Below are 11,198 nucleotides of genomic sequence, written 5' to 3'. Positions count from 1 at the left end.
GGCTCCCAGCTCTCAGTCACTTTATTTATTTATTTTGAGCCACACAGTGCCAGTGCTCCCACAGTAAGAACATAAGAATTGCCATTCTGGGTCAGGCGGAGAGACCATCAAGCCCAGTATCCTGTTTCGAACAGTGGCCAATCCAGGTCACAAGTACCTGGCAAGATCCCAAACAGTAAATAGATCCCATGCGGCTATTGTGCAGTGATAAGAAGTGTCTATTCCTGAAGTATACTTGGTTAAGAACTGTTTGTTGATGTCTCCTCCAGGAAGTTGTCCAAACCTTTTATAAACCCAGCTAAGCTAATTTCTTTAACCACATCCTCCGGCAATGGTTTCCAGAACTTAATTATGAATTGAGTGGAAAAAAATTTTCTCTGGTCTGTTCTGAATGCACTACTTACTAACTTCATGGAGTGTCCAATAGTCTTTGTATTTTTTGAAAGAGTCAATAACCAATTTACCTGTTCTATTTCACTCAGCCATCTTTTCTCCACCCTGTACAGCTCTAATGTCTTTAGCTTTTCCTCATAGGAGAGCCATTTTATCCCCGGTATAATTTTGGTTGCCCTTCTCTGTACCTTTTCCAATGTAAAAATACCTTTTTTGAGATGGAGCGACCAGAATTGTACACAGTACTCTAGGTGTGGTTTCACTGTGGAGCAATACAAAGGCATAATGACATTCTTCATTTTATTCTCCATTCCTTTCCTAATAATTCCTAATATTCTGTACTTTTTTGACCACCGCCATTGCACACTGAGCTGAGGATTTAAAAATATTGTCCACTATGATGTTCAGATCCTTTTCCTGGGTGATAACTCCTAGTATGGTATCTAACATTGAGTAACTACAATGTAAGCTACTTGTCCACTTGTGCATCACTTTGCACTTGACCACATTAAATTTCATCTGCCATTTGAACAACCAACCAACATTCTCCTGCAATTTTTCATAATCTGCTTGTGATTTAACTACTCAGAATAATTTTGTTATTTGCAGATTTGATCACCTCATTATGATACCCCTTTCCAGTTCATTTATAAAGTATTTAAAAAATACCTGTCCCAGTACATATCCCTGAGGCACTCCCTTGATAAAATTGGTCATTTAGTCCTACTCTCTATTTCCTATATTTTAACCAGTTTGCAATCTGCTAGAGGACATTGCCTCCTATCCCGTCACTTTTTAATTTTCTCATGAGGCACTTTGTCAACGCCTTCTCAAAATCTAACTGCCAACTCACCATTAGCTACCTGTTTATTAACCCCTTCAAAAAAATGTAGCAGATTGGTGAGGCAAGACTTCCCTTGTGTAAATCCATGGTGGCTGTGTCCTATTAAACCATGTCTATATGTTCTATGATTTTGTTTGTTAGAATAGTTTCAACGATTTTTTCCATTACTGAAGTCAGACTCACTGGTTGTTTCCCAGATCACCCCTGGAGCCCTTTTTTTAAAGATCTGGGTTACACTGGTCACCCTCTAATCTTTGAGTACAATGGATGATTTTAATGGTAGGTTAAAATTACTAGTAATAAATCTGCAATTTCATTTTTTAGTTCTTTCAGAACTCTAGAGTGTATACCATCTGGTCCTGGGGATTTGTTACTCTTTGGTTTATAAATCTGCCTTATTACATCTTACAACTTCACCATAATTTGTTTCAGTTCTTCTGAATCATCACCATTGAATACAGTTTCCGGCACAGGTATCCGAATAACATCCTCTTCAATAAATACCAAAGCAAAGAATTAATGTAGTCTTTCTATGATGGCCTTATCTTCAATCATCAAATGGTCCAACTGACTCCCTCATTAGCCTCCTGCTTTAGATATATTTTTAAAAGTTTTTATTATGAGTCTTTGCCCCTGCGGACAGCTTCTTTTCAAAATTTCTTTTAGCCCACCTTACAGTGTTTTACATTTGAAGAGTCAATGTTTATGTCCTATTTTCTTCAGCTGGATCATTTTTCTAATTTTTTAAAGAACTTCTTTAGGATAAAATAGCCTCTTTCACCTCACCTTTTAACCATACTGGCAGTCATCTGGCCTTCCTTCCAATTCTTTTAATGCATGGAATACATTTGGGCTGGGTTTCCAAGATGAGATTTTTAAACAATGCTTGTGAACACAGAAACACTCAAGCATTTGAGAAAGACCTCAGAAGTGCATTGATACCTGACTGTACTGACAGTTAACAGATACAGCATGTGCCCATTTATAATCATAGATCAAAACACCTCCATCCTAGCATTTTTTTTCAATTTGCTCTTAAATATTTGCTTTTCTTTTTTCTTTATATTATAATTAAAACTTATTTTTGAAAAAGAGGCATTTTCTTGTGCTTTGCTGCTCATTTTTCTGAAAAAAATGTCAAAACATAACCAACCGAAGATGGCCGGCAATTAAAGTTCATTGAGAGCGTTGCTCTATCTCAAAATGACATGAGAAGAATCACCCTGTAGCAGTTTATGCAAAACACTGGCCATCATTGGTTGGTTGTGTTCTGACATATCCTCCTCTCTGGCTTGACTTCTCGTTGCCTTGATCTCAGCCTGGACCTTGACTTTGCTTTGCTCTCTGCCTACCTCGATCTCAGCCTGGCCACTGACATTGCTTTCTTCTTCCTTGTACCCAGCCTACAAAGTCCTTTCGGCCACCAGAATCTGCAGGCTCAACCCAAGGGGAAGTGGCTGGTCAGGCAGAAGATTTAGTCTCATGGCGGATCATCTGCTGCCTGTTGGCTATATAAACTTAACTGCGGCCCAAAGACTCACTATCCTTACCACATGACACTGTTACATTTACCCAGTCAATACTCGGGAAATTGAAATCTCCCATTATTTATTTTATTTTATTTTGTTTTATTTATTTATTTTTTATTTATGGCTTTTATATACCGACTTTCTTGATACAAATCAAATCAACTCGGTTTACATCGAACAAAGCAGTTAACCGTAACCAAATAACAGGAGACACAGATTGAAGAAGCAAAAAGTTACATTGTAACAGGGGCGCAAAAACTGGGAATAGGAAATATAGGGGGGAGAACAGAGATAAATAACTTTTTACAGAAGAAGGTGTGGGAGGGAGGCAAGGAGCCCATCACATTATAACGTATGAGTACTTAGTGTTTGTTTAATCACAGTAGAGTTGGGAACAATTCTAAGTCAAGCTATTGGCTTAGGAACAGGGAAAGGCTCGACAGAAAAGCCATTATTAAAGTGCTGCCAAATTTGTTAGCTTCCCTAACCTCTGTTAGCATGTCATCATCTGTCTTTTCATTTTGGCCAGCTGGAAAGTAGTATACCCCCACCGCTGTATTCTTACGCATCGCACATGGAATTTTCACCCATAAAGATTCTACTGTGCATTTAGTCTCCTGCAGGATCTTCATCCTGTTGGACTCTATGCCATTCCTAACATAAAGCACCAAACCCCCACAAGTTGATCCACCCTGTCATTGCGATATAATTTATACCCTGGTATAGTATTATCCCATTGGTTATCCTTCTTCCACCAGGTCTCTAAGATGCAATTATGTCTACCTCTTCATTCAGTGCTATATATTCTGACTCTCCCATCTTACTTCTTAGTCTTCTGTCATTAGTAGGGTTGCCAATTGGCTCCAGATTTTCAGGACAGGTTGATCGAGTCCTGGTTATACTCCCCTGCATGCAGATAGGTATAGTCTTGCTTTTCTTAGGGAATGCAATAGGGAAATCAGAATAAGTCCCAGCATGCAATGGGATAAAACCAGGACTGGATCAACCTGGCCTGAAAATCTGGAGCCAGTTGACAACCCTAGTCATTAGCATACATATATTCCAAAGTTGTTTTTTTTTTTTTTGTATTAACAATCTGCTTATCAGTTGACAGGGCTAATTTGATATCTTTTAACTTGGGTGGCTCTTTATTTATAGGCTCTCTATCCTCTGTTATTTTAGTATCCTTTGAAGATAGCTCCCTTGGAACCATTCGCTGCTGAGCGACTGCTGGCTTTCCCCCATGTTCTAGTTTAAAAAGCTCAGCGATCCCTGCCAGAACAGCACCTGAATATGGTTTCTCCATGACTCAAACTTCCTGAGAGCAGTGCGGAGCCAGGATTCGGCCGCAGAATGTTGCCACATATGTAAAACATCCTCCAAACCACCGTAGAACAGACGGGACCGCCAGTGAGACTGGTGACCGCTGTGATGCCACCCTTCTAGGCGGTACGCCCAGGGCAGGTGCCCCGTTCTCTTTCCTTTCCCCTCTCCCCACCTGTCCTCCCAGCACTGCTTGGCACTGTTCTGAACATGAGAATATGTAGACACAAAGGAGCCTGTGTTTATGTCCCCTTTCTCCTTGTTTATGAGGACGTTTGCATAAATAAAACCCAAGATGTGTCTCTTTTAGAATTCGCCCGCTGATTACGCTCCAGCTGAAGTTGCGAGCCTCTCTGCCTGTGACGTCAGTCCGTTGCCATGGAAATGATTACGGTGTCACCAAGAGGACTGTGACTTCAGCTGAAGGAAAGCAGGAACCGCGGGCGAATTCCAAGAAACGGATTCCGTTTCCATGCAGATCTTTCCTGGTTTTAAACAAGAAATGAATCAGAAAGACATAAAAAAAAAAAAATGTAAGCAAAATGGAATGGAAATATTATTCGTCCAGTGGTTGCTAAGGTGCCAATATCTCTAAGGGTTTGGGGAGGGAGGGGGCCAGCAGTGTGACATGCAGGGAGAGAACTTCTTGATAAAGACCAAGGTGATGTGATATACACAACTTACATGAATGTCTTTAGTAGTTGTGCTGATTAGGATCCCTCGGTGCCGACCCTAGCTTTAAAACTGTCCTGCAAATTTATGAACGTCTGCATTTGTGAGACACTTGTGGTGCAGGAGATGCAGGCAAGTAAGGAAGGACACAAACCACAGACTGCTGCCTCTGTGCTTTCTAATTCTCTCACAGAGCATCGCTTCCTGCTGAAACACAAGCAGACCGTCCTCTGCAACCTGGTTTATGAGACGCAGAGTGTGTAAAAACAAAAAAAAAATGAAAGGGACGCTGGAAAAGAGCAGAAAATGTTCATTTAAAAAAAAAAAATGGTGAAAATGCCCTACTGCTTTTCTGGAAAATTTGAGGAGCTTTTCTCCTGAGCGTTTTGCTTTTCTCTGTTTTAAGGTCAAGACTCTTGAGCACAAGATCCTGTTGACGTCATGCACTGTCAGTGATGCCATAACAAAAACAAAAATAAAGGGCTAGTGACAGGAAGAGACTTCCATGGGGCCTTCCCCCCTACCCCCCTTCCAGTCCTGATGGACCACCCTCTCCTTCTCCTCTCCCAGTACCCCTTGATGACAGCAGTCTTCTCTCCTCCATCCCTCCTGGATCTATAGGGCACTGTGCGTTCAGGAAGAGCACAGGAGAGGTGGAATCCGGAAGGAGAGGGTTTAAGAAGCTGCTTGCCTCTTTTCAATGGGAGGACCCTGGTTCAGGAGTTGAGGGTGGGGTGGGAGGGAGGGAAAAAGCACCAGGGATGAAGTTGGGAGAGGGAGAGAGGTAAAGAAAGAGGATGCCCAGGACCAGGATCCAGCTTTGGGAGGGAAGAAGGGAAAAAAGCGAGATACTTGGAGGAGAGGGAGGGAGGAGAAAGAGAGAGAGAGAGGTGTAATGTGGAAATGATGAGAGGAGAGAGAGAAATGGGAGAGGAAGAAAAGAGGAAGAGAGGTGAGGGAGAGGAAGGGAGAGAGAGGGGCAGAGAAGGATAGGTGATGTCAGGGGTTGCCCAGCCCCCTTGGTCTTGGCGCCTCTCCCACTTCTACAAAGGTTCTGGTGCCCTTTCCACATTGCCCACAGGGAAGAAAGGAGAAGGTAAAACATTTGTGCAAGCCATTTAATTAAGTAAAAATGCAGAAGTGTGAATGTGAATGTGCATTAAAATAGATCCAACAGTTGCTCAAATTCTGTTAAGATGCTGCTGTAAGAGGTCTGTTAAAAACTAAAAGAGGTCTGTTAAAAAGAGGGCAAGAGCTTTAAAATAAATAAAAATAAGCTTAGAGTCTGCAAGAGGATGCTATTTCTGTTTCGTTGGTCCCATTTCATCTTTTTTGCTCCTGAAAGTTTCTGAACTCCCCTCTCTCGTCTCTTCCTCCCTGCTTTACCCCTCCTCTGGTGCCCCTGTTTTGTGGATGGCTCCTTTTCCCTGTTTTGTGAATGGCACCTTTCTTTCGTAGCCTTTATTCTTATTTGCTCGGCTGTGTGCACAAGTTAGCGTGCAGTTGTATGCACATTTTTTTTTGGTGTACAACTTTACTCCCTATTTAACAAGGAGTTTAGCACTCAAAAAAAAAAAGTGTTCACAACTGTAACACTGTGAGCATGCAAATCATGCTTTCTGTGCATAAATCTCCCGAGTTCCAGGTTCAGCCCCATAGCCTAACACCAGCCCCAGAAATTTGACTCCAGCTGGGACCTGGAGTTAATTTTCTGGCCTTAAGAAAGCAGGAGTTAAGCCTGCACACTTCCCTGTATTGGATGCCTTAACATGGGATTGGTGCTCAAGACATGTTCTCTGCGCATATAACATAATGTGTGCTCACAGGGACAGTAACTTTAAAATGACGTTATAATCCTGCATTGCAAAACACTTATCTTTTCATTCTCCCAATGAGGCCACGTTTCAGAATTCGTCTTTCCTCAGGGGTTGTTCTTCCTGCAAAGCAAACCGGAACGTGCATGGAGCATTCTGAGAGAGTTTACTCAACGGGTGACTGAACCATTCTGATCAACTCAGACTAAACTCTGAAATGTCACCAGAACAAAACAGAACAATCCCTGAGGGAAAGATGAAGTCTGAAACGTGGCCTCGTTGGGAGAATGAAAAGATAAGCATTTTGCAATGCAGGATTATAACATCTGGGACTATAATTTCTGGGAATGAAGGAACATCATGAAGGCTTAATACAAGATTGGTATAATAAGAGCTCTGGTATATTGGAATAATTAACAAATGGAAGAATACAGCGTAGCAGCGAACAAGATATGCTGTTCTTTTTCTTTTTAAAAATATCTACCTTATAAATGGGCTCTGACCGACGGCCCGCAAATGCGCAGTAGAGAGCAGCTCTACTGCGCATGCGCGGGCGAGCACATCGGTCAGAGCGGAGCGTGCCTGAAAAAAAATGGCGCTGGGAGGAGCAGGAGCGGCGGCGAGGAGCAGGAGTGGTGGCGGCGGCGAGGAGCAGTAGCGGTGGTGGCGGCGGCGGCACGCGCGAGGGAGGGAGGGACACCCCCCCCCAGAGATCTTCCATCTGCCGGTTGTGGATGAGCTGAAAGGGGAGGGGATTGAGAGAGGGGGAGTGACTGAGGGGAGAGGGGGAGTGACTGAGGGGAGGGGGAGGGAGGAGAGAGTGAGGTGAGGAGAAGGGGAGGGAGGAGAATGAGGGGAGGGGGGAAGGTGAGAGGAAGGGAGACTAGAGGGGGGAGGTGAGAGGGAGGGAGGGAGAATAGAGGTGGGAGGGAGAATGAGGGGGAGGGAGTGGGAAGGAAATGAACTGAAAATTTTTTTTTAATGTAGCCTGTTGTTACGGGCTTAACGGCTAGTATATAAATAAATAAATATTCAAAATTAAGGTATTTTTGGATTAAAGAAGGATTTTCTATTAAAACATAGGAAGAGGGTGGATGGCAGGTTAATGTTTAAAAAATATTGAATATTGGCAGGCTGCCAGTTTATAATGTACAAAATATGAAACCATAACCCCTTTCAAAAAATTGTTTTAAAAAAAAAATTTTCAGATTTTTTTATTTGCAGATTTAGAGATTGGACATCTTATTAATAAAAGTATTTTCTAAATACAATATAAGTATATGAAGTGCTTAAACTGTTGTTCAAGGTGATTTTTTCTTCTTTTCAGGGGGAATAGTTTTATTCAGACCTTCACCTCATCTATAGCAAAAGTAACTTTGCTCTGAAAGGGACCTGGATGCGCTCCCAGGAGTGTGGCTACCTATGTGTGTATCTCTTGGCCACACCCTAGAACTCCCAGGCCCTGCCCACATTCTGCTCCCTGTTTTCCCCCCGATTCCTGATGCTAGATATTCGCACATTGGTGCTTGTGTGCGTATTTGGCTGGTTTATAAAATCGGCTGGCTGGGAATAAGTTATACATGCACATCCATCTTCCAGTTTTGGTGCGTGAACCACTTTGAAAATTCACCTTTGAGCATATTTTTTGCACACTTTTTGGGATAGCCTACTTTTTAAACTTCCAATATATTAGCATACCATTAGCTTAGTACATCAACAGTTACCGCTTTTTAGCACACATTTTTTACTTACCTGTTATTACATCCTTATTACATTGAAACCTCAGTTACAGCAAAACATCTGACAGCCAGCTACCTCCTGCCTGCCTCCCCAACTCCCATCCAGACTTTAGATCTTCCCCCCAAACCTGGGATGGGTCAGATCTGGTGAAGATCCTGGGTAGGATTTCATCTGAACATCACACCACCCTTCTTGTCCCTCACACCCTGTTCTGCTTTTCCTGTTTCTGCTCACCATCTCTGATCAGGTTGGTGAGGGCGCAACAGATTTTATTCTAAGCCCTCTGTGCTCAGCCCAGGCAGTCTGAGAACTGTCTCTTCATAATCCGCAGTGCTCTCTTCCCTAAGGAGCAAGAGACTGAGGAGGGAGTCAAAACTGGGTGGACCACAGCACTCCTGGGCACCTCTTTTTTTTTTTTTTTTTTAGCACCCAGGCAGCTAAACTTAAAATGGAGTAAATAATGTTTTTGAAAAAAAAAATCCCTACAAAGTAGATTACTTGATTCTGAAATAATTGCAGTAACTTTAGATAGTAATCACCAGACTATGTCAAACTGATATTTAATAGATGCTTTGCTTGATACCTTAAAAAAAAAAAGAATGGTCTAATTTTAGTACAGAGAAAATGTAAGTAAACAAACAAACAAAAAACTATAGCACTGCCTCCCAGTTTTAGCATGTTGCCGGATCAGTGGCTACCGTGTGGTACTTTTGTTAGCCTGCTGTTTATGTACCAAAAAAAAGAGTTTAGGTACCTGCTAAACCTTTTAGCAATGCACCCCAGTGTTGAGAAGTACTCCCTGCTCCTTTTCACATTCTGCACTTTTCTACCCATCTGATCAGGTTCTTCATCAAGGATATTCAGGGTCAGGCCTATTCCCCCCTCCTCACTCTCTTCTTAAAACTCCCATCTGTTATCTGCTATTTGTACTTGTAGCTGTGCATTTTGTTTTGACAAAAACAGGACTAGTGCAACTCCCAGATGGGAATTAGAAAAAAAAAAAAAAAACCAGCCAAGAACAGCACTGGCGCACCAGTTCCCTGCCACAACTGTGACAACTTAATACAGTAAGGAGGAGATCGAGAGCCGGCGCACCTGTGTTTATCGAATCCCTGGCAGGCAGCGGAGGCAGGGAGAAGCGGCTTATCTGCAAATCCCTCCTTTCCGCTCTGCTTCACCGACTTTCGGTGGTGGGCAAACAGCTTCCCGATGGCGGGATTACGGGGGAAGGGGGACTGAATTTCCTGGCGCCCAAATCTATTTTCCATTTAAAAAAAAAAAAAAAAAAAAAAAAGGGGGGGGAGGGGAGGAGGAGAGGGGTTTCGCAGGTGCTCGATAAACCACGCTCACCTCCTTGAGCTGAAGGACTGGGCCGCCGGAAAGGATGGGGGATACCCTCGCCCCCTCCCCCTGCTCCTTCTCCTCTCTCCCTCCCCCGCTCCTTCTCTTCTCCTCTCTCCCAGTAAAGGGCCGCAGATAGCTCTCCCGCTTTCCCAGCCTACTCCCACTTTTACAGATGATCGCCCTCCACCTCCAGCTAAACCGTACGAGTTTTATTATTAACGCCTGATCATCAGAGGCCGTCTCTAGCTCAGAAGTAGGAACTTGAAATTCGGGGGTAAATTGGGGCGTTAGAGGGACCCTCATAATCCTCATAAGGAAGGCCCATGGGTGCGAGTGAAGCTGATAGAAAAGGCAGATGCAAGAAATAAGGGCGGGGGGGGGGGGGAGGCAGAGAATGGGAGGAGGAAAAGGGAATTAATTTATTGGGGGGAGGGGGGGAGGCGAAAGAGGAATCACCTGGATGGGGAGAGGATCGCGGGTGGAGCGAGGATTGTGGAGGTGGGGGTATGAAGGGTAAGAGAGGATCCAAAAGGATGGGAGACTAAGGATCGGGGGAGGGGATGAGAGGCGGCCCTGGGAGGAAGGAGAGAAGAACCTGGGACAGGATGTGAAAGGGGAGCACCCTCTGCCCCAAAGCTGCAGCCAAAAATCACAAAAATATAGGCAGGGTGATACATTTGCAAATAGATCCTATCCCGATCGCCATCCTGTTCCTATATTCATTTCTGGATTTTAGACTGTCCGAGTCAGTGAACGCGCATTTCCCAGAACTGTCACAGCCGAGTGGCCGGGGGGGGGGCGTAAGGAAAACATGACGACCTGCTGGTGACATTTGGAACCGTTGGACCTTTCCTTCTGTGAGGACTGAGCAAACTGGGAAGTGCCATGCGGCTGGGGCCCCCAACTCACTCGCGATCCAGCGGCTGCAAAATCCAGCCCAGCCCTTACCTGCGCCGGCCTGGCCCGGCCCCCGCGAATTCCCCGCGGGGGACGGGAGGCGGCGCGTGCCTGCTGCGCGGCTTTCTGACTCCTTATTTCCCGTTACCGGGCAAAGCCCCTCGTTTTTTTCCCCAGCCGCTCATTGGGTCAGCAGGAGGAGGACGGGGAGCGGCGGCGGCGGCGCCTCAAGCGAGCCACCTCCTCCTCTGCTTCCCAGGGCCCGAGAGTTGTTTTGAGCAGGAGGGAGACCTTACACGATGATCGCGGACCCTTGAAGGGTGGAGGAGGATGCGGCCTCCTCAGCGATGGGGTGGGGGCTAAGGAGGGAAACAGGGGATTTGGGAGCTTAAAGGGGATGTGTTAAAAGTTTGGGGGATGTGAAGAGGCTGTGAAATGGGTGGGAGCTGGGAAGATTGTGTGAATAAAAGGGATCTGGAAGGACGGGTGTGTGTATTTGTGAGCAGAGACTGACATAGAATTGGGGGATGGGAGAGAAAGGGCAGTGAGAAATGGGGAGAGAAAAGGAGAGAGAGAGTGGACTGCTGGAGTCCTGGGGAGGGTTTAGAAGTAGTCCCGGTAGATCAAATAATACTGCATAGA

Source organism: Rhinatrema bivittatum, chromosome 4 (assembly GCF_901001135.1).
Source record: "Rhinatrema bivittatum chromosome 4, aRhiBiv1.1, whole genome shotgun sequence".
Classification (NCBI taxonomy): domain Eukaryota; kingdom Metazoa; phylum Chordata; class Amphibia; order Gymnophiona; family Rhinatrematidae; genus Rhinatrema; species Rhinatrema bivittatum.
This window is presented reverse-complemented; position numbering follows the sequence as displayed.